At 32.7% G+C, this 22,794-nt stretch overlaps 1 protein-coding gene across 1 annotated transcript in view; it reads right to left on the bottom strand.

Moving 5' to 3' along the window:
* LOC128234727 (uncharacterized) overlaps positions 1-18,568 on the bottom strand; it is a 126,581-nt gene extending 108,013 nt beyond the window's left edge. The window contains exon 1 of the mRNA XM_052949178.1: positions 18,537-18,568. The gene's annotated coding sequence lies outside the window, so the exon portion shown is untranslated. The remainder of the gene's footprint in view (positions 1-18,536) is intronic.
* Between the last annotated feature and the right edge of the window lie 4,226 nt (positions 18,569-22,794).

Below are 22,794 nucleotides of genomic sequence, written 5' to 3' on the forward strand. Positions count from 1 at the left end.
CAGTTATTCTTTCTTACCCATTCTGTAAATATAACGACCCGACCGTTATCGGAAACAGTTTATCAAATGACGATCTTCAATCTACATGTATATTGGTATGTGATGATTTGCGATCCGAACATATCCGAAGATGTTGCGTTCATTGGAAAATAATCGCACTTGCCGCAATGCAATTCATTCAATAGATGGATATTGGGGGGTAAATATATTAAGATAATATGTCATTCTTTAAACAAATTTGGATTTTTCTTTTGCCCTGTACTATCTTTTTTAATTACCAACTGTTTGAACTTTAAGTCGTAGTTGATGGATACCAGTTTTCGACTGTAGAGATGCGCTGAATTGTTGAAAGTATAGTTTATCAGTTACAGTCTACTGTCATGTGCATGGTGCTTTCTTGTATTACCTTTTGACTCCCCCTTTCAACCTAGATATGTACAGCAAACCTAAATTGCTTCTACGTTAATCGGATTTTGATCAATTAATTTATTATCAAAGTAACCGTATATGGAAAAAATTATGTGCTGAGGAAGTGAATATTTAATATAAGTCATTTTATGCCTGGATCAACCGTTGCCATTCAAGCTCGTTCTGTTAAGTAAAATGTTTATTGTTATGAATTTGATGCAGATGTGAACAGTTATTTTGCTTTCTGTTCTATCTTTTCATGGCACTTTAAATCAATTCTGATTGATATTACTGCTTTAATGCTTAATCGGTTCAACAATACCAAATGTTTCATTTTACATTCCAGAAAAAAAAAATCTTAAACGTAAATTCGGGTGTCCTAAATGAATACAAGTTTATCCTGTGATAGTACATGCAAAACATTTTGTAGTGATATTGTTTTGTTTTTCTTGTTGTTCTCGAACTTGATGTTCACATAAAATACATCACCTTATACAATTTATCATGGCTTCGTCTGTAATATGATTTGCTTTCATTCTTGGGTACAGAAAACGCTTTTTGATTTTGAAGACTTTGGCCATTGGCTTGTGCCCCTAAAAGGGGGTTTGTTTTTCAATGTTCGACTACTGGGCGTGTTCATGTTTTTTTCATTGTATTATTTATTTAGCACTTTGGCTTATCAATTAAGCTGCATGTGTATTGTGTGCATTTCAACCATAAATTTTGTTCCAGGATTCTCTTTAATTGAAGAGGTGTTTGAAAAGGCCGTTTGCCAATAGTGTGGTTTTACTTATTTAAAGATGCACTAATACTCCCAAATAAGATTGACCACAATAAATGCAATTGTTTTAATTAACCAGAAAGGATAAATTAATGTCGAAAACAATGGTTCTTTTGAAGGATTCCGAGTTTAGTGTGAAAGAAATGCGCAGAAAACATGGTATTTCTACCTTATGAGACTATAGAAGATCACTGTAAATCTTTTAGCATTCACCAATCATTTAATATGTTTGGGTTTTCATCTTTTAAATACCCTGTTACAATCTTGTTATTAGTAATTAATATTTTCCATAAATGCATTATTCATTAAGTAGTTAAAGATTTATCACTCAATTTTTATGTTTGTTATACATGTGTATGTATTGATTTTGAATAAGAGTGTCACTTTAAGATTTAGAAACAGATCGCAGAACACAAGGGTTATGAAGCACGCAATATAATTAGAACAGACATCATGGGGCAATATGTACAATTATGGTCTAGTGAGTTTGGTGGCATTTTTAACAAATTAATTTTGTACGATGACATTTAATTTCTTATCGTAATGTTTGCATTCCGTAATGATCTATAATAATTTGCTTTGTGTTTGTGTTTGTCATGAACTGGGAATTGTTTGTTGCAATGATACACCATTTGCTTTCGAATGGTACCGAACACCATTCGCAACAGACAAAGATACACAAATTAAAACTATATTACTAACAGTTCTTCAAGGGAAATTCCATATTAGTAATGCTAAAATTAAAACATCTGAAATGAAAAATAAAGTTAACAGTCCAAACGTTTTCAAATCTTTAACAATAAAAAAATCTGAATATTTTAACTTCTAATGTACACACACTTAAATCTACGTAAAATAAAATCAAACTAATTTCAAATTTGCAAAGAGTAATTTCAGTTGCTTTAATCGTGTTTTGCTTAATTAATATTCACTGTGATGAAGTCGGCTATCTAGTACATTGAAACTATTAGGGCATCATTAGAAGATATCTGTATTTCTGTGAGAGGAAAGAATATTGGATTTGAAGGCTTTATTCTTTATCCATGGCATACATCCTCGCTTTGTACACTAGATTTTCGAAATTTTCTTGCTATCTGTTTGTGATATAATGCAAAATGAGTTATATTCTGTTCATAATGCTTTTTTATCAGTAGATCTCACTATGAAGCAATACAAGGAATAAATGTGTTCTGAGACAAAACCATAATTTGTGTGTCCCAGATTACCAGTATTGTATGTGATTTTTATGCTGTAATTCACCCTTGTGGATCAGATTTCACATGTCTAATTGTATAAAGCCATAAATGTTTCTCGCCGAGTAGTGTTTTGCAGACAGATAATTTGATTTTACAATCAAGTTATGGCGGACAAACCAGAAATCGGAGGATACGGAATTGATTGTTTGATTTGTTCCTTGTTGATTTTCCCGAAGGTTATGAGCTTATATAAAAATAGCTCATTTAGTATTCTATAGTTTCAGTTCGAGTAAATATTCCAATAATTCTGCAAACAGTTAAAGTTATTCAGAATATTTGCTCCAGAATACACCGATTCTCAAGAAAACTAACCTGGAAACAAGATTCAAATTTGGTACGCACACCGGTAGTTTTTACAAAATTGAAACATATCGAATATTACATATTCGTCTGTCCAATAAAACCACTTTCTTGTAACAAATCAGAACCATACCTTATCATGAATTTACATCCTGTATATCGTAGAGTACAAATATGGCAATCTACAGAAAATATAGGCCGGACTTTCTCAGCCGTTGATCGTCAAAATTGGTCTTTTAACTTATTTGGTCTGACTTTGCTCATTCGTCATATTCGATAAACGTTACAAATGTTGAACAGAAAAAGGAAACATTCTCGACTACCATTGGCCCAAACAAAAATGCATACCCAAGTAAACGCAGCCCTTTACTATTTACATCAATTTAACAGGTAAGCCTGGGTGGACTTTTTATGCAATCGTCTATAAACATATCATTGAAGAATCCTCGTTTAACAGAAACACCACACGCACAAATACAAACGTAACAAAGAGACAACACACGCATTAAATGAGCTTAACCGTTAAATAACGGGCTTTCCTCCTAGGAAAGGTCAATAAAAACTGCATTTAACCGCCTTAGCAGGGTCAGTAAACTATAAGTAAGAATTCACTGGTGTTAAAACGCTTAAGCACGGTCGGTGAAATAAAAGTAGGAATTGACTGTAGTTTATACCGCTTAAACATTAAACTTAATAAGAACTCACCGGGGATTTAAAACGTAAAATAACTTAAAAAATAGAACGAGAACATATTTCCCTATCTAACTATCCGGGTGATATATCCAGACGAGAAGCAAATAATTCCATTTTGATAAGATATTAAACTTTCTCTGTAACATATTTGTATTTGCTTAAAGGAAAAGAATAAGACACTTTTACAGGTTAAAAAAAACATTTTATGCCGTATTTTCGCCATTCATGTTTTAAAGTAAAATGATGTGAGAAAGAAAACTTGAATTACTTAAGACGCATTTGTCAAAAATTCACAAGAGTATACAACGATTAACTTTTAAAACAGCTCAGCAATTAAAAAGAATCATAGAAAAAACAATCAACGATAAAGCTTATGGTTACAATACACGCAATACAGATGCCACTTGATTGATAGACCATGGCGAATACAGAAGTTCAGTGCAGTTTACAAACACAAACTAGTGAAAATCCACAATTCAAATAATATTTCGAACACATGCTGGTGATTCTCCTCAAATTTCATTGCAAAAGATTAATCATTGAAGTTTCCATTGCAGAGTTTATCATTATTGTATTTTTATTGCATATGTCTTGTCCTGGTAGTTTCTATTTTACTATTCATTAAGGAAGACTCCTCATGGGAATTTCCATTGTATTGTTGATTTTGAAGCCTGGTCATGACAGTTTCAATTGTATTTTTGATTGCAAAAGATTCGTCCTGGTAGTTCCCATTGAATTGTTGATTTACTAAAGGTTCGTGGTTTCAACTGTATACTCTACTATAAGGGTGGTTCTTGCATTGACTCTGATAGAGCACAATTCAAAACCCCTTTGAATGATCAGCATTACGATTCCATTTGCTACTCCAATTGTCCCTAGTTCTCGTAGTTCTATTTCAGTAATGTGAATTTTGAATGAGCTTAAACGTTGACATATTTACACTGTAGCGGAAACGCAATATTAGATACAGACAACATAATTGACAAAACGGGAAAGGGAATTGAAAACATTGGAATCAGATACTCTGTTCTTCTGAAGAAAAAATAACTGCGAGTGGAAACAATTTTGAAATACGATCCTAATTACTTACTTAAGCGACAGTGGCGGAAATACACAACCGCAATAAATCAATGTTGTGAAACATTTAATACTGGCTGTCTAGACTGACAACATTTTTGTCTATGCATAGTAGTTTTGCATAGTTGCGTTCTTAAAGCATTATTTCCTGTTTACTTCACTTAGCATGGGCTTCGTTGATGTCTAAAACAATTGACCTTTTAGTTGTTTCACATTATAGCCATAATATCCTTATTAACCTTATTAATTTTAATGAGTGTGACATTTTCTTCGAACTTGTTTCTATTTATTAGACTAAGCAATGTCAAAATAGTGTTTATAAACGTGGAATGGTGGCTGAAAATCACACACAACCTTTCTGAAGTCGTACTTAGAGAACTGTGAATTTCATTAATATTACCCATTTTAGTTCCTGCCCTCATTACAAGGTGGTCGAAGATGACAGTAGACTATTCAGCGCTTTGTAGTTGTTGTTGATATTTTCAAAACAACCTCACTGCCACCGCGGACCCCTGATTTGCTGATGATAAGTATATACAGTGTGATGCACAGCGGATTGTCATATAAGTTGATTCTAGCAGTTGCACATGATATTTAGCCAAATATAAAGGAACCGATTAAAATAAGAAAAGAAAAAAAAGTAAGCCTGTTTTATAATTAAACCAATAGACGAAACAATAACGACAATTCTAAGATACGTTGCTGTTGGCACTGTTGTTGCTTATAGAGATTTGAAGAGGGTTTGTAACCAATAAACGTATTATTTATTATCCAGACAGTGTCAAGATGGATTTGCGTTATTTGTTATGTCGTGATATGTAATGTTTTCAAGACGATTTGAACAGCTGTTACGCAGGTTTATGAGAAGTATGATTAAATACATAAAAACCTTCCAAACTTGCGTATAATTTGTTCATAATCATGATTATATATTTACAAAATGGAAAGGTCAAGTATATAAAGGTATACAAAACATTAAATTCATTGACATAATATAATTACTTAATCCAAATAATTTAAACATGGATATCAAGGCATGGTTTGCAATACGTTTTTGGTTGAACCGGACAATTTGTGAAAGGGATGACAGTCATAACTTTATCATAATATCGTATAACAAAATGCGAGGTCATTACAACTGTCCACGGCTAGATACTTTTCTTAAAATGATTTTCTCTTAATAGCCACAGGTTTAATTTGACACAGTATGGGACTATCATAGTGCCCTTGGTATTGCAGTGGCGTTACTCATCTCTTCAAAAACGAGCCGTTCTTCCAAAATATCATATAACAAGTTGGTAATTTATTCGTAAAATCACACTATGACTTAAAAGACAAAACGGGAAGACGAACTCGAAAAAACATCATTGATTCATTATTTCCATGGTTAATTACTGCAAGAAGGATTTGAGTTTAAACTATTAAAATGAAGTAAACAACAGGAAGCAGGAATACACAATTGTCCGCTATTGCAGTTGCAAAGGCATAAACTGTCTGACAGGAAAAGCCACGCGCAAAAATTAAAGTTCCATGATTTACCATTATTGTTTTCTCAGAGACCGTGGCTGCTTGCGTTTGCGAATTGATTTCCCGCTTGCTGTTAACGCGATGCTTCAGAGGTAAAAAAACCCAACATTTTGCCCTTGTCAGTTCTAGTCTATCACGTTCTTTCATAGAATATGTTGACGGAAATCTTTGATCAAAATTCAGAAGAAAATATATTTTATAGCAAAAAATGTATTTGAGTACAGCTCATTGTTAGTTAGAGATTACTCAAGTACATTTATGCTCTTAAATCATTATATTTTGAATACTGACATATGGTTTATATCAACGCATTATTTGAGAAACAGCTTAGTTTTCAAACACAGGCTACCGAACGTACTTTTCAAACACAGGTAACTTAATTACATGCAAAGTGAACTAGGGTCTGTATGCTCCTTATTTGTACATGTTATCATCAACTGTATGGAACTATAAGCACGAAAGTGTATTAAATGCGGATTCTAAATCAGAATAACACGCGTAACATTCAGCTGATAGTTATGTGACTGTACATGTTTGTGCAATATATTGACCTGCGTGAAAACTGAAGCGGTAATAACAAAACCCTCCATTTTATTCAATTAGTCGAAATAAAAATATTCAATACCTCAACACAAGGCACGCTCGCTCAGTCGTCTCATATAGGACACCTGTATTTGTTTTCACGCTGTGAACTGAGTACGAGCAATTCATTTTCTTTGTTTGATGTTTTAAGATGAAAGCTACTTATACATTCACCTGGATTAATGGCACGTCATTACCATAAGATAAATACATGAACTTCATAATCATCTAGAAATACAACTTTTATAGAAGGCCAACCAATCCATCATATTGTCAACTTAAAATTGTGACATCGTTAGACAGATCAAAGTCAATCTCTTACATTGTCTCCGTTCTCATTTTATGGTATGTATTTATTTCGAACAATCATTATAATCTTCACTTATCTCTTAACTAAGCACTATGCATTAAAGAGGACATACTGATACAATTTTCATGTCATTTGCATACAGTAGCATGTTTTATACAAACATAAAAATAACGTCAGTTTGAATGGCAAATCGTCTCGATCTGTGTTTCCATACTGCTGAGAACAGTTTTGAAGTTCAAGATTTCACGTTTAACAAAACATTTCCTACTTGCATAAAATTCAACATTTTAACAATCAGATAACTACATGTTTTAATTTGTATGTTAATCTTTATGTAACGACCTTACTCCTTTTTCGCATACTCGATATCAATTTGAAGCTACCTTTCATCATGTTTTTATTTTGCGTCCAAGGGACATCAGGCTCTATGTTAAGTTGTTTTTTTCAAAGTTCAAAGATCAAATTGAATTCATATATAACGTATAGGGATACCATTATACTATTATCTGATTTCATATGTAAAATTCAGTAAGTCATGCTTTTAAAATACAATAACATGCAGAACATTGATTTTATTTAACTAATGTACCTTAAAAAATAATAATATTCGTTTCCTTCATAACAGCAAATTTATGTAGACTTAGACCGTTGTTCTTGTATGGCTTTATTCGAGACCAGCGAATGAAACTATTAACTAGAGCTCCATATCAGGCATCAAGCCAGACTAGAACGTCCGTTTCATGCTTTTTTTTAATACGGAAGCGAGACTACAATGTATACAACAGGAATAATAAATCAACTTTCCTAAAAAGACAATCTGTCATTATTTTGAATGATTCTTGAGCAAGCAATCAAACTTGTCAATGCATTTACCGGTATCTCCAATGTTTAATCATTGACTGTTTGAAATATATACACTGTAATATGTAAACAGTCATCAAATGCATTCAAATAATACGTTATATAAATTATTAACATTGTACTTGTTATTTACAGTGATAATTAAAGCTACCTGTTAGTGACAAAGTCCTGTATTATTACAATTCCATGAAAATAAAAGCTTATATAATTATTGTAAAACTATTCTTAATTACTCTCACCAATCAATTTATTTTCATGATTTTATTTCATATAAGCTGTAAAAAACATTTAGTATTATTTGTGTTTTGACATTTAGCATGATTAGTTATCGGAAACATTTATATGTTTCTCGTACAGATTTCTTTTCTTTATATTTTGAAAACTTTCGATTATAAAAAAAAAACTTACGTGATAACTTAAGCTATTGGCACAATTATCTGAATATATATTGGAGCTAAAATCATGGCATTCTAAGTTAGCTATTGTTCTGTAAATTTAAATAACCTTCTGGAAAATTAGTAAGAAAGGAATTAAGAAATGCAAATTCTGTATCCCCCGATCACTGATTAGTCCGCCATAAATTGATTGCAATATCGAATAATCTGTCTACATAACATTGCTCAGGGAGATACATTTACGGCAAAATACAATTAGACATATGAAATCTAATACACAAGGGAGCACAGCATCATGAAAATCACTGACAATAATGGTAATCTGGGACACACAAATTAAGGCTTTGTCTCAAAACAGATCTGAATTTCTTTCGTAGTTAAACATCATGTTCAAAACGCACTAAGAACAGTATAAAACTGATTGTTGCATTAAATGACTGAAAAATAGGAAGACAATGGGAAATATTTAGTTTACAAAGCGGAAATGTATGTCATGGATAAAGTATAAGGCATTCAAATCCGATACGCTTTCCTCCCGCAGAAATACATATATCCTCTTAGGATGCCCTTATATTTCCAGATACTAATAATAGCCGACCTCATAAGAGCGAACATTATGAGAATCACGATTAATGCAACTAATTTCTCTCTATTACTCTTTGCAAATTTCAAATTAGTTTTGTTAATACTGATTAAACAAGATAACTGCAAAATGGATGCCAATACAATATTAATTAGACACATACACACATCAGCCATGGAAACACAGAGTGAAACAACAAACATTGAGGTTTAATTGCATTAATTTCTGTGTTTGTGCTGCATGATCTTAAAACAGCTTGCAATATTTATATATATATATATAGGTGCGTTAGCGCTTTTTGGGAAATATGCAATAACGCCCTCGTGCGAGCTTACTACATGTAAACACTATCCAATGTAATCAGTCGTTGTTTTGACATTTTTGTTATAAAAAAACCTATTCATTAAAATTCAAATATTAATTGTAACAGCGTATATCATTTAAATAAAATTGCACTAACCGTAGTTCAATATTGAAATATGCAAATGAACGTCTGAACAACAACTCGTTCGTAAAACGACATGAACGTTTTCTTTATCATGACAAAATGCTAGGCGAATGTAAAGATTTACATATGTCTGTTTAAACAATACTTATTTTTTATAAAACATTGGCTATGTTCAGATATACACAGCATAATCATGAATAAATAATGGCATCATTACATGAATTAGAATACAAATATAATGGAAGTTAAGCACGTAATACACATGCAGTTTAAGTGATTAGTTCAAGTGCTAAGTATCCAGTCTTCATAAACAAGAAGCGTTTCTTTTTTTTCCAAAAATAATAGCAAATCACAGACAAAGCCATAATAAACTAAATAAGGTAAATTACTTCAGGTGAACATCAAGTCCGATAAAAACAACAATACCAAACTAAAATCAGTACAAAAAATCGTCAGATGTATTTTTGCCCCTTAATATATTATTAAAAAAATAAAAGTATCCTATCCACAGAGGGTATTACATCATGCTCTATCACAGAATATAATGGTATTAATCCATGACACCCAAATTAACGTTTTATATTTTTTTCTGGAAAGCAACCCAAACTGATATGTTGACACAATTAAGGATTTAGGCATCAATAGCAATCAGAATTGAGTTTAAAGCGCCATGGAAAGATAGAACAGTAGGAAAATAAAATCCTAATCTGCATCAATTGTATAACAATAAACATTGAGTTTGCAAAACGAATCTGGATGACAAACGGGTTATCAAGGGATAAAAATATTCATATTATATTTTCACTTCCTCAGCACATACTCTTCCATATACGGAAAAGCCGCCAACGTAGTTGATAATTGATAAAAATCCGAATGAAATACAATCTCAACCGCCGTTTATGAGCATTAGAGCACATGAAGAAGACAAATACAATCGGTATGAACAATAATTAATTGTTGTTAATTGACAGTATGCTGTAATTGATGAACTATATTTTCAACAAGGGGTTAACCCATCGATACCATAGACAATTGCTATCTAAAGTCATGAACCACGACCAAAAGCTACAAACTAAACCATTTAGTACTTCAAAATGGTGGTAAAGGCCGAAGGAAAAACACAGATTTGTTGAAAAAATGAAATACAAATGTATTAACTAAATATGCGCCTTTTAGCGAAAAAAACAGCATGATCAATACAACTGTCTCCGACTACATGATCGCGTACGACGATACAGAGCCACATGACTTTATATTACATAACCTCCGGTTATTCTACACCCCTTAGTGTTTGTAAAGCCTAACACAAATAGCAATACAAGTAATTCTATATTGTTTCAACTAATTGACAAGCCTCTATGCAATGCTTGTCTACACGCAGTAATTTCTAAACTAAACGTTTGTGTTGCTATAAACATGTTATAATTATAATAGTTTTCAATTATATTCTTGTCAAAGACAGTTCAATCTATTACCACAAAATTCAAATTGGTCTAGTTGAACATCATGTTTTCTGTCGTCGCTTTAAAGGATGTGTTGTTTAAAGAATACGGACATTTCATAACTTAATCCATAAGTTGTCGACTATTTTCGAGATTTTGAATGGATTAACTCTCAAACAACGGAAAAATAAAGGGAATTCTAGAAATGCATGGTTTTGGCAACAGAGTCCGCTCCTGTACTTTCCTTTGTTTTATTGAACTAAATACACTGTACCTTTCATACATTTCCATCACATAAACTCTAGCCTTCTTCACGCTTAGATACTATAATAGACATTTCCGCATATAAATCTCACGTGCTTAATGTCATGTCCTAAACAATAATGCATCTGGTTTGTAACAATGAATTGGCATGGCACTGTCATTTTATAGAGAGTAATTGTTCACTTGCACGACAAAACGTGTCTGTAATAATCATAAACGAATCCAAGAGCTGTAACATCTGTTTGCATTAGATACAAGACAACAGTTTTAACACAACAGGATCGTCAATTTACATCATACTTCTTTCAATTAGTAAGCAAAGTAACTGTGTAAGTACAGATAACGATACTGGGTGATGCTTGATATTTAAGGATAGTTATGCTTGCCAAAATTTAAAGCCTTCGCTAAACAATGTAGTACATTTAAGGTTCTATCACTGAACAAGTCACCAACGACTAAGTGCCAACCCCCCATTGGACAAATTATAATGTTGTCCAGCAATAATGGATTTACTTTAATAAATTATCCAAGCTCGTAAGTTAGTTTTCTGCGAAAACATTTGTGGACAATTGCATAGGTCGTTTTTTAAGTTCAGGTAAATGACCCCATTACAATCTTTTCGATCTTCTTCAAATCTCCGATGTATATTATAACAACATCCAGTTAAATCCAAAACAGTACTCACATCTTTTTTCCACTCGCACCCTGTTGCTAACACATCATATCTACGTGCGGGGGAATGGCAAGCCTTTACTTTGTGAAGCAAATAGTGATCTTAAACAATTGATCGGGGAATGAATACAAACCAAACATTGATATCCTTTATTTCCAAAAGATATTCACAGCAAAGGAATGCATCGTTTTCTTCTGTCATGCTAAACAATGCCTCAATTATTTAAGAATACACTTTACCACAGCCTCATAACAGATGAGTGCCATAGGACCAGAGTTCGTGGTGCAAATATCATAGTTAATGAAACCATGAACACTACAGGGTAAAGCCCAGCAGCCTAACATTTAAACAGACATAAGGATCTAAGGCCAACAAACCCCATACTAAAGACGCCTCAGGCTACATCAATACATTGAAAATTACACGGCCAAGCCCAGAAGTCTAAAATTCAAGACAATTAACCGCTTTAGATGCACAAGGCAACGGCCTTAACGACAGTGAATTAGGGACACAAAGTTTTCAGATAAATGACGGGATAACTGCCTCGGATAGGTCAGTGAAAATCCACTAGGGTTTACCACTTAAGCATGTTCAGTTAAAACTAAGTAAGAACTTACTGGAGTTTTAACCGCCTAACACGATCAGTTAAAAATTAAATAAGAACTCACTTGGGTTTAAACCATCTTAACGAGGTCAGTGAAAACTAAGTAAGAAATCACTGGGGTTTAAACCGCCTTAACGTGTCAGTGAAAACTAAGTAAGAACTCACTGGGGTGTAAACCGCCTCAACATGGTCATTGAAAAAAAAGTAAGAACTCATTGGGGTGTAAACCGCCTTAACGTGGTCATTGAAAACTAAGTAAGAACTCACTGGTGTGTAAACCGACTCAACATGGTCATAGAAAACTAGGAAAAAACTCACTGGGGTTTAAACCGCCTTAATGCGGTCAGCTAAATTAAGAAAATAAAGGGAAATAAAGAACTGACTTGGGCGAAAATCGTAAAACATCTTTTAAGAAACATCATAGAACGAGAACATATCTCTAAAGAAATAAAATTAATCGTTATCGTTTTAACATCCAGACGGAAAGCCAGCAATTTTATTATGATACGAACTTAAACTTCCTATTAAACGTATTCCTATTTGTTTAAAAGAAAACCATAAGACACATTTACGATACAACTCGCGTGTTTTGTAAGCATTTTATGTCGTAGTTCGCCTTCATTTTTTTAAGAACATTAATGGGAGTAAGAAAACTGAAATATTGTAAGACACATTTTTCTACAGTTCATATGAGTATAAAACAATTCACTTTTAAAACAGCTCAGCAATTAAAGAGAATCCTAAAATGCATATATCAACAATAAAACTGATGGATTTAATACACGCGATACAGATGTCACTGGATTAATAGACCAATGGCGAAAAGTTCAGTGCAGCTTGCAAATACAAGCTAGTGAAAATCCACAGTTCAACGTAATTTTCGACCATAGGAATTTATTATTATTGTAATGTTTGTTGCAGAAGGCTGGTCCTGGAAGTGTCCACTGTATTATTAAATGAAGCAGGCTTGTTATGGCCGTTTCCACTGTATTTAAATTTCAGAAGGCTGGTCCTGGTAGTTTCAACTGTATTATTAATTGCAGCATGCTCATTATGGTCGCTTCCACTGTATCTTTATTGCAGAAGGCTGGTCCTGGTAGTTTCAACTGTATTATAAATTGCAGAAGACTCATTATGGTCGTTCCCTATGTATTTTATTGCAAACGGCTGGTCATGATAGTTTCAACTGTATTATTAATTGCAGCAGGCTCATTATGGTCGTTTCCACTGTTTTTTAATTGCAGAAGGCTGGTGACGGTAGTTTCCACAGTATTATTAATTGCAAAAAGTTCGTCCTGGTAGTTTCCATTATATTGCTGATTTACTAAACATTCTTCCTGGTAGATTTCAATGTATCTTCTACTATAAGGGTGGTTCTTGCAAAGCACGTTAAAAACCCCCTTTGAATGATCATTAATACGGTTCGATTCGCTCCTCAAAATGCCCCTAGTTCTCGTAGTTCTATTTCAGTAATATGATATGAACTCTGTGCTTCAACTTGGACGTTGACAATCACATTAAAATGCTTCGGAAATTTCAGACAGCACAATTGCCGAAACGTGAAAGGGAATTAAAAACATTCAGATACTCTGTTCCTCTGAAGAAAGTAACTGCAAGTGGAAAAAAAACTTTGATTCAAGATCCTAATTATTTTCTTAAGCGGTAGTGGCGGAAACAAATAACTGCAATAATTCAATGTTGTGAGACATTTAATACGGTTGTCTAGACTGTCACCGTTTCTGTTTGGGCAGTCCTGTTTGCTATGACGTTGTATGCAAATGCATAGTTGCTTTACATAGTCGCCTGTCTGTATCAACATGATCTGTCTATTACACTTGGCATTTAATTGGGTAATGTCTAGAAACATTTCACATTTTAGTTGGTTCACATTAAATCAATACTATCCTAATTTAACGTTTTAAATGAGAGTAACATTTTCTTCGAATTTGTTTCTATTTATTAGATTAAACAATGTGAAAAATAGTGTTTATAAACGAGCAATGGTATCTGAAAATATCTTGTTCACACACACCCTTTCTAAAGTCGTACTGAGAGAACTGTGAATCTTATTAATATTACCCATTTGAGCCCCTGCCCTTATTGAAGGGTGTTCGAAGATGACAGTAGACTATTCAGCGCTTTGTTGGTATTTTCAAGAGAAAAGATAACGATCTTGATAATAAACGATCTCGTTTACTCTCTAGCACATGACCATCGAATGTGATCTTAATTTAATTTACTGGAATGAAATTATTTCAATTCGACCTTTAGTGAGAAAATGTTGTCTTAAAGAGACATGGTGGTATTGAAATAAAATTATTGACATCCATAGAACTTAACGGCAACAGTATAAACGAAAAGATTTACTAACTACTTAAACTGCAAAAATAATGACCACATCGACAACAACAAAATAATAGCAACGAATTGTATTGGCAGTTGCGTATTGCAAGAAGAGCACAAACACCAGCAAGTAGTAAACACTTACCTGAGGCAATGAAACGATCACCAGGACATACAGCCATAAATGAAAGATAGCAACACTTTAGAAAAAACACTTATTAGAACAAAATGCCTGTTTGTGGATAAAAATATAAAACTAATTTTAGATCTAACCATAATATCGCCCGGAAACAATCGTAGAATCGATACATCCGTCTCAAAATACATAGTTTTCTGTCTACGTACAACATTTTCTAATGAACTTCTTGAATCGTAGAGGTTTCCACGGAGATTTACTTTTTTTCTCACTTCGAAAAGAGCGTGATATATATTACGCTGTTTTAAACTTTATACTTAAACCAGATATTGTATGATCGGAGTTATTCATAACATTACTTACTAGAATTTCGCATATTGAATAACTCACTGCTTGGATAGCCAACAGATATTAATTATTGTAACTAGCGCGATGTTTCGGGCCAAATTTGAAAGTCCAACGCAGTGAGTGTTGTTTTTATACAAAATAACAAAATTACGTATTAACAGTGCTTTAAAGTATGGTAAACGTTGGATGAGAAATGATAAATTAGGGGAAATGAAATGTGATCTGGGTCAATTTTTGAAAATAAAAGGGCTGTTACACCTGAATATAAAACAACGCAGCAATGGAAATATAGTAATAAATTCATTTATCAACAATATAGCAAAGTTGTTAATAGTACCTACAATACAACCAAAACAAGTGGCATTTGTTGCAATTCAGGGAAAAGGAAAACCCATCACATATAACTTCTGGATGTTGTTAATGATTTTTTTCTATGAAAAATAAACCCACTCTATCGATTTTCAACTCATAAAAGCAGAACTTGATATTGAGTAAAAAATGATTCGCTAAACACGCTGTTCCTCTGTTCCATACTTTAAATCCCACGACAAGAAACAGCAAGTTTTAAATCTCGATTTTTAAATGAATATCACAATAAATCCGAAAACTCTGAAATAACGTTTTTATCAGTTGTTTATGGCACATTATATCCAAACAGTATTTCTTCATTATTATCTTTTATATTGCACACTACATTACTTGATTTCGAAACCCATTAAGGGTCAATACGCTGATTATATGCATGTAAGTGAATGCGTTCTCGAACGACTAATAATTGAATTGAATATGCATGTATTGATTTGTACTCTTTGTGAAAACATAATTGGGAAAAACATATCAAACTAAAGCATCAAAAAAATAAAAATGCAACCAATGACTTTAAATTGGCACAATATAAGTTGGACTTGATACTAGATGAAAACAAATGTTGTTTTTTTAATTTAAATACATTTTTATGATCATTTAGGTCCAATATGTACACCATTAAAAAATGTATCAAACTGTATTTTGCCCATTAAGTACATTTTTACCCACATTACATGCATATTACTATACAGTACATGCAACCACTCTTAGTATAAATGTATCAAATTGCATAGGCTCAATGTAAATTCGAACGTAGTTTTCGAAACATAACTGAAAAAAGGAACCGGCACCTAAAAATAGCATTAAATTGTATTAGCTGCTATTCTGAGATGAATTATTGCGAGCAAAACAATATTTCGAAATACAATCCAATTATTTACACGGATAGCAATGAATGAAAAAAACACCTGCTAAAACAAAGTTGTTAACTAGATAGCATTGTGAGAATCACAAACAGAACTACTTTGCAAGTTGGTCTTATTATTAGCTAGTGCAGTAATTCTCCCTTTTATTTTCTAGCCCAATAGTGGAAGCGGACGGACACATTTTATTTGGCACAGACGAGAATGACAAGCTTTAAAGACATCGTGGCTTTTGCCATTTACAATTATATGGCCAAGATTCAATGTATAAACACAAAACTGAAAGTGCAATTCACAATAACATTAATTTTTAGATATAGATGAAACACGATAGTGGGCATTGTATTATGTAATATGACAAATCTTAAAAGATTGTTATAGAAACTGTACCCAAATATGTTATGTATCAACCATTTTAGAAAACAACGATTAAGAAAAGTAGTATTGCATACCGTTGGGGTTAAAAACGCTTGAAGCTAAAAGCAATAATATACTCTTATTCAGAGATGCAGGTCTAAATTTAAACTAGTAGAAGGCGACGTGTGACCCAAATGTACGTCATAGGATATGCCCCTATAAAAACGAGATTTGTTAAGATACTGATGAAGAAAGACGTTTTCCCTAAGAACACATTAATTTTAAGACTGTTGCCATTGTCAAAGCATTATAAATGTCAGAGGATATTAAAAATAGGATATTAAAAATGGAATATTTGCCTTGCGAGAATTGAGATTGGTTAGTTACGAGCATATGACGTAAATGACTATGATGATTCGTTATATCAATCCGTATCGTTAGTTAATACTTTCTAGAATCGTGAATATTAATGCCTTCCCTTTTTAGCATTGATACCATCATAAAAGGGTTTTTATTTTTATATTCATTTATGCAAAAGCGACTATCCGAGGAAAGTTCATATTTAAATCTGGACAACACATACTATTTTGCAGGTTTTAAACTTCAGACTTATTTGTTAGACGTTAAAATATAGTGAAATATAGAGTGCTTTGTGGTGAATTATATTATCTTCACATAGATTGGAGATAGAAACCCTAGATGGCAAAATTCAGTTGTAATACTCTAGAATGTCAATCGTTTAAAAATAAAAGAAAAGCAATACTTGAAATTATTTCAGTCGTGTAATAAGCATGTTTATGAAAACATAGCGTAAATGACCACAATCAGTATTGATAAGGTCAAGCGATATGTTTTAAAATTGATTTATGTCATGAAACTTTCCTACAGGCAAGACTAATAAACCAAATGTCGAAATAAACTTTTTACACTTGATTCATCTTTCTTGAGATACACAGCTTTTGGAAATCAATTTGGTATCTATATAAGTGCCGGTAAAAATATGACTTAAGGTTAACATGTTTATGGTTTATAAATCAGTTACCATTTCATTAATGTGTTACCTTCGTAAATAAACTTAACGCTGGTATATTGGAAGTATGACAACTGTTGTTTTCTGTGTATCGAAAACCTAAGACTTAACAGCTAGAAAACGAGATAAAATCAATTTGGAATCTACATAACACTGCTTTTAGTATCCGCCGGTTTCAAACAATACCATGTGCTTTTACCATGTATACACTTACATTAAACTGTAACTTCAGCACAATCTCCTAAATCAAGCTCACACCCATCCTCGATCCTTAATTTGCTGATGATAAATATATACTTTACTACCTCTCGTTTATACAGTATGATGCAGAGCGGTTTTTATTGCCATTAAAAGTGAATCTAACAGCTGCACAAGATATTTAGCCGCATTTAAAGAAACTTATTTAAATAACTTCCTTAATTCAAATGAAAAACAATAAGCTTGTTTGCTTGTTTCTAGAGTTGAAAATTCATTGAAAAATGCAGAAAAACAAAACCAGTAGACGAAAGAATAAAGAAAATTCTAATATACGTTTCAGTTAACATAGCTGTTTCGGATAAAAACAGTTTAAGATATTTCAACACTGAATTGTTACAGTTGCTGATAGAGATTTGAAAAGTGAACAAAACATATGTCACATATCTGATAAACATATAACACATTAGTCATGAACATATCACACATAAGTCACAAAAATATAACAAATACGTTATAAACATATAATACATACGTGATAAACATATGACAAAAACGTGATAAACATATGGCATATACGTGATATACATGTTATACATATGACACTAACGTGATAAACATATCGAATAAGTCTGAAAACGGCGGTTTATAAGTTTACATAATATAATAATATACAATACTATAATGTACTTACATACAGTTAAAATAGTGTTCTGTTGTCAAACCAAATTCGTCTCGGGCAAACACGTTTTGGGGAAACAAAACCCTAAAATCACAATATGTTATTTCCTGGCCAACATAGGGCACAGTGTCTTCATGGATCTACGAAATGTCCATGGCATCTGACTCAGTGTCATGTGCACGTATTAAATTTTGTTAGCAATCCTTAATGCATTTTTTCAGATCAAATTGGTACAAAAATGCTTACTTTCCAAAACAAAGAAAAGAAAAATCAATTACACGTCTGCTGCAGAACGGTTATTTCTAATCAATAAACGTAATATTTATCATCCAGACGGTGTCAAGATGCATTTGCGTTATTTGTTTTGTGTTGATATGTAATGTTTTCAAGACGATTTTAACAGCTGTATCGCAGGTTTATGTGAACTGTTATTTAGTACCAAAACATCATTTAAACGAAGTCGAAATACCTGCGTATAATTTGTTTACAATCAAGGTGATATATATTAACAAAACAGAAAGGTTAAGTGTATAAAGGTATACAAAAAATAATAAAATGAATTGACTGTGAAAATAAATTGCAAGATCTTATAACTTTAACCAGATGATATTAACATGTATGTCAAGGCAAGGTTCGTAATACGTTTTTGGTTGAACCGGTAAGAAAACAACTTGTGAAAGGGATGGCAGTCATAACGTTATCATAAGATTGTATAACCAAATGCGAGCTGGATATAACTGTCGCCGGTTAAATCTTTTCCATAGAATGATTTTCTGTAATGGCTTCTAATTAGCCCAAAACTAAATTTGACATAGTAGTGGACTATCCCTGTTATCCTTGGTGTTGCAGAGGCTTAATTCATCTCTTTGAAAACGAGCCGTTCTTCCAAAATATCAAATAAATAGTAAGTAATTTATTCCTAAAAGCGCACTTTGATTATAATTACTTTGCATAGGTTTTATTTGAAAGAATTTTAGCCATGGCAAACAACATCAACAGAAGATGGCAGAGAGGCATTAAAAATGCAATGACGTAATTGATAAAACGGGAAAACGAACTCGAAAATACTACATTGATTCATTATTCTCCTGGTTAAATTACTGCGAGAGGGATTTGAGTTTCAAATGATGTTCAAAATGATGACGTGAATAGCAGAAGCAGGAAAACACAAATGCCCGATATTACAGTTGCAAAGGCATAAACTGTCTTACAGGAAAAGACACTCTTAAAATGTAAAGTTAACGTTCTATGATTAGTCATAAGTGTTTTGCTTAGTCCGATGTGAATATGAACTGCTGTATGAATGAAACATTTGCCCTACGTTTAATTCGTGTGTTTGCAGCTAGTGTTTGCGATTTGGTTCTCCGTGTGCGGTGTATGCATTGCATTAAAAGACGAAGCAGTTTGCCAACATTAGCTGTTGCCTAAACATAATATACTTGCAACTTATCTGTGATATAAAAATGAGACAACATTCAAATAAGACCATGAAATTTAATCCACAGCGGGCATTACATTATAAAAAAGAATCACGGAAAATACTGGTAACCGGGGAAACATCTTATGGCATTCTAAAGGGTTAAGGGTTCTTGTCTAAAAGACTCAAGATAACTCATTAACTAGGACCTATCCGCTGAACCATTTAAGAATATGAAAGAAATACTTGCAAACAGAAGAGAGTATTGAGTAAAAAAGGCATTACTTGCCTAGTTTAAGGAATGTCTGGCTTGTAAATCCTCAGATGTGCTTTTCATTATTTTATTGCGCTTTTGACACACAAGAGTGCAAAATTGTTTGTGTAAAGGCTGTGTTGGCAATAAAGATTCTGACCAATAAAAAAGCATTCTGCAATACCCCGGATTCATGGGAGGGCACTGAAAGAAGGTTTAAACCTTAAAATGTTGAATGTTGCATACACATCATAACTATGTACGAGTAGACCGGCAACACTTTGCAATGCAGAACGTACCTAGATGTAAAACAAATAAATAAAAGTACAAACAAAACCAGTCATTACAAGGAAAACTATATAAATAGCTGATACATTATTGCAGCATAGTAGCCTAACATTCAAAAAGATGTGCCCAATAAACACGAAGCAAGATACATATAAGGCTTCAAGACAACTTTCAGTGAAAAATAAATTAGTAAATTTGTACTGAATCAGAAGCCGCAAAAAGACACTCAAGTATACAATAACAGGACGAAAACAAAATGCCGTGTACAAATCAAATACCCGGGCGATCTTAGCGAAAGACGTAAAGCTAACAAGTTCATGATAATAAATTTAATTTTGTGTCGGAAATCATCGTTATCTGTTCATACGAATGCCATCATAAGAATTAATTATAAAACGACATATATGCTGTGTTCTTAATAAACAATTTCTGTCATACTCTTCTGTTGATAAAAGACAATGATAATGCAAACATGAAAACTGTTAATTTTTACGTCGTATTTGCTTATATCAACCTGGCATAAAACTGCTCAGCATTTAAATGGAATCCTAGACAAGCTTTCATTATCAATTAAACTAATGAACGATACAAAATGCAACTATATTGATATTGCTTGAACATCGTTCGTCGTAGTTTTCAAGGACAGGTTACTGCATCTTCACAACTAAGCGTAGTTTACAAACAATGGCTACTAAATCTCAACTGCTCAACGTAGCTATAAAATATATGCTATTTAATCTCCACAGTAGATGGAAATTTGAAACAAAGGCTATTCAATATTCATAGATTGACGAAGTTTTCAAGCACATATTACTTAATCTCCAAAATTCAACGAAGTTTTAAAACACAGATTATTGAATCTCCACAGTTCAGAGTAGTTTTCAAACACAAGTTACTAAATCTCAATAAATCAACGCAGTTTTCAGTCAGAGGCAATATAATTTCGTCAAAAAACAATCATGATAAAAAAACTCTACGTGTACCTGAATAATATTATATGTATTTCATTGTTTTGAATAAATAATTATTTTTGACAGAAGTGGCCTTTCATCAATCAATTCAAAATTTCATGTAGATTTAAGGATGTGAAGTTCACGAAAAACCAGGAGCAGTAAAAATATTTTTGCGAACATTTGGACTTTGGACTTTATTCATCATTTCAGGGTTTTAAATGTTTATAATATAAAATGATATTTGAAGAACTGTTAGTAAATTCATTTTACTGTTATTTAAATTTGTGTCTCAAAAGTGTATTTTTCTCTGTTGCATTCGGGGTTAATTGCAATCCGAAAATGGTGTATCATTGCAAACTTTAAATACGCATTTCATGACAAACACCTACACAAGACGAGTGATTGTAGATTCATAATGGTAGCAAACATAACGGTTAGAAATTAAATATCATCTTCCAAATTTAATATGTTTAAGGCCACCAAATATATAAGACAATAACAGTTCATATGCCCCATCCTGTCTGTTATAATTAGATTGCGTGTTCCATAACCATATAATGCTGTGATCTGAAGTGAAAAATCCTTCATTAGTAAAACCACACTTGTCTTTTGCCCAAACTGACTTTTCAAATAACTTGAACAAACAAACGGTTTTAATACACGTTATATACATTCAGCTGAAGTGATCAGTGCTAAATGTCACGTCTTCAAAAACAGGAAGCGTTTTTCCCCAAAGAATGATATCATATCATATTACAGACGAGGCCATGATAAACTAAATTAAGTAACTTACTTCATGTGAACTTCAGGTTCCAAAAAACCTTACTATAATCCATAAAAAAAATCGGGCAGATGTATTTTTGTCTCTCAAATTCTGATTAAAAAATAAAAGAATAGCTCGGCTTTCTATTAATCTAATCCACGGAGGGCATTACAGCATGCTCAATCACAGAAAATACTGGTATTCATCTATGACACATAATTAACGTCATACAAATTGACCCAACTAAGGCTTAAAACATCAAAATTGAGTTAAAGACAATTTACATTTCACTTTGTGAAACGAAATTGGATGTCAAACGATTGATCCAGTAATAAAATAAATCATATTAAACATTCACTTCCTCAGCACATAATCTCTTTCACAAACGGAACCGGCTACATAGTGGAAAAATTAATTTATTGATTAGAATCCGATTAACATGGTAAAACTGTTCGCTTTACTAATCCAGATTGAATTAAAATCAAAAGGTAACACGACAGAGCTCAATGCGCGTGCAATACAACCTCATCTGCTGTTAGAGAGCATTAGAGCACATCATGAAGACAAATGCAATCGGTATTAACAATAATCGAATG

This window comes from Mya arenaria, chromosome 1 (assembly GCF_026914265.1).
Source record: "Mya arenaria isolate MELC-2E11 chromosome 1, ASM2691426v1".
Classification (NCBI taxonomy): Eukaryota; Metazoa; Mollusca; class Bivalvia; order Myida; family Myidae; genus Mya; species Mya arenaria.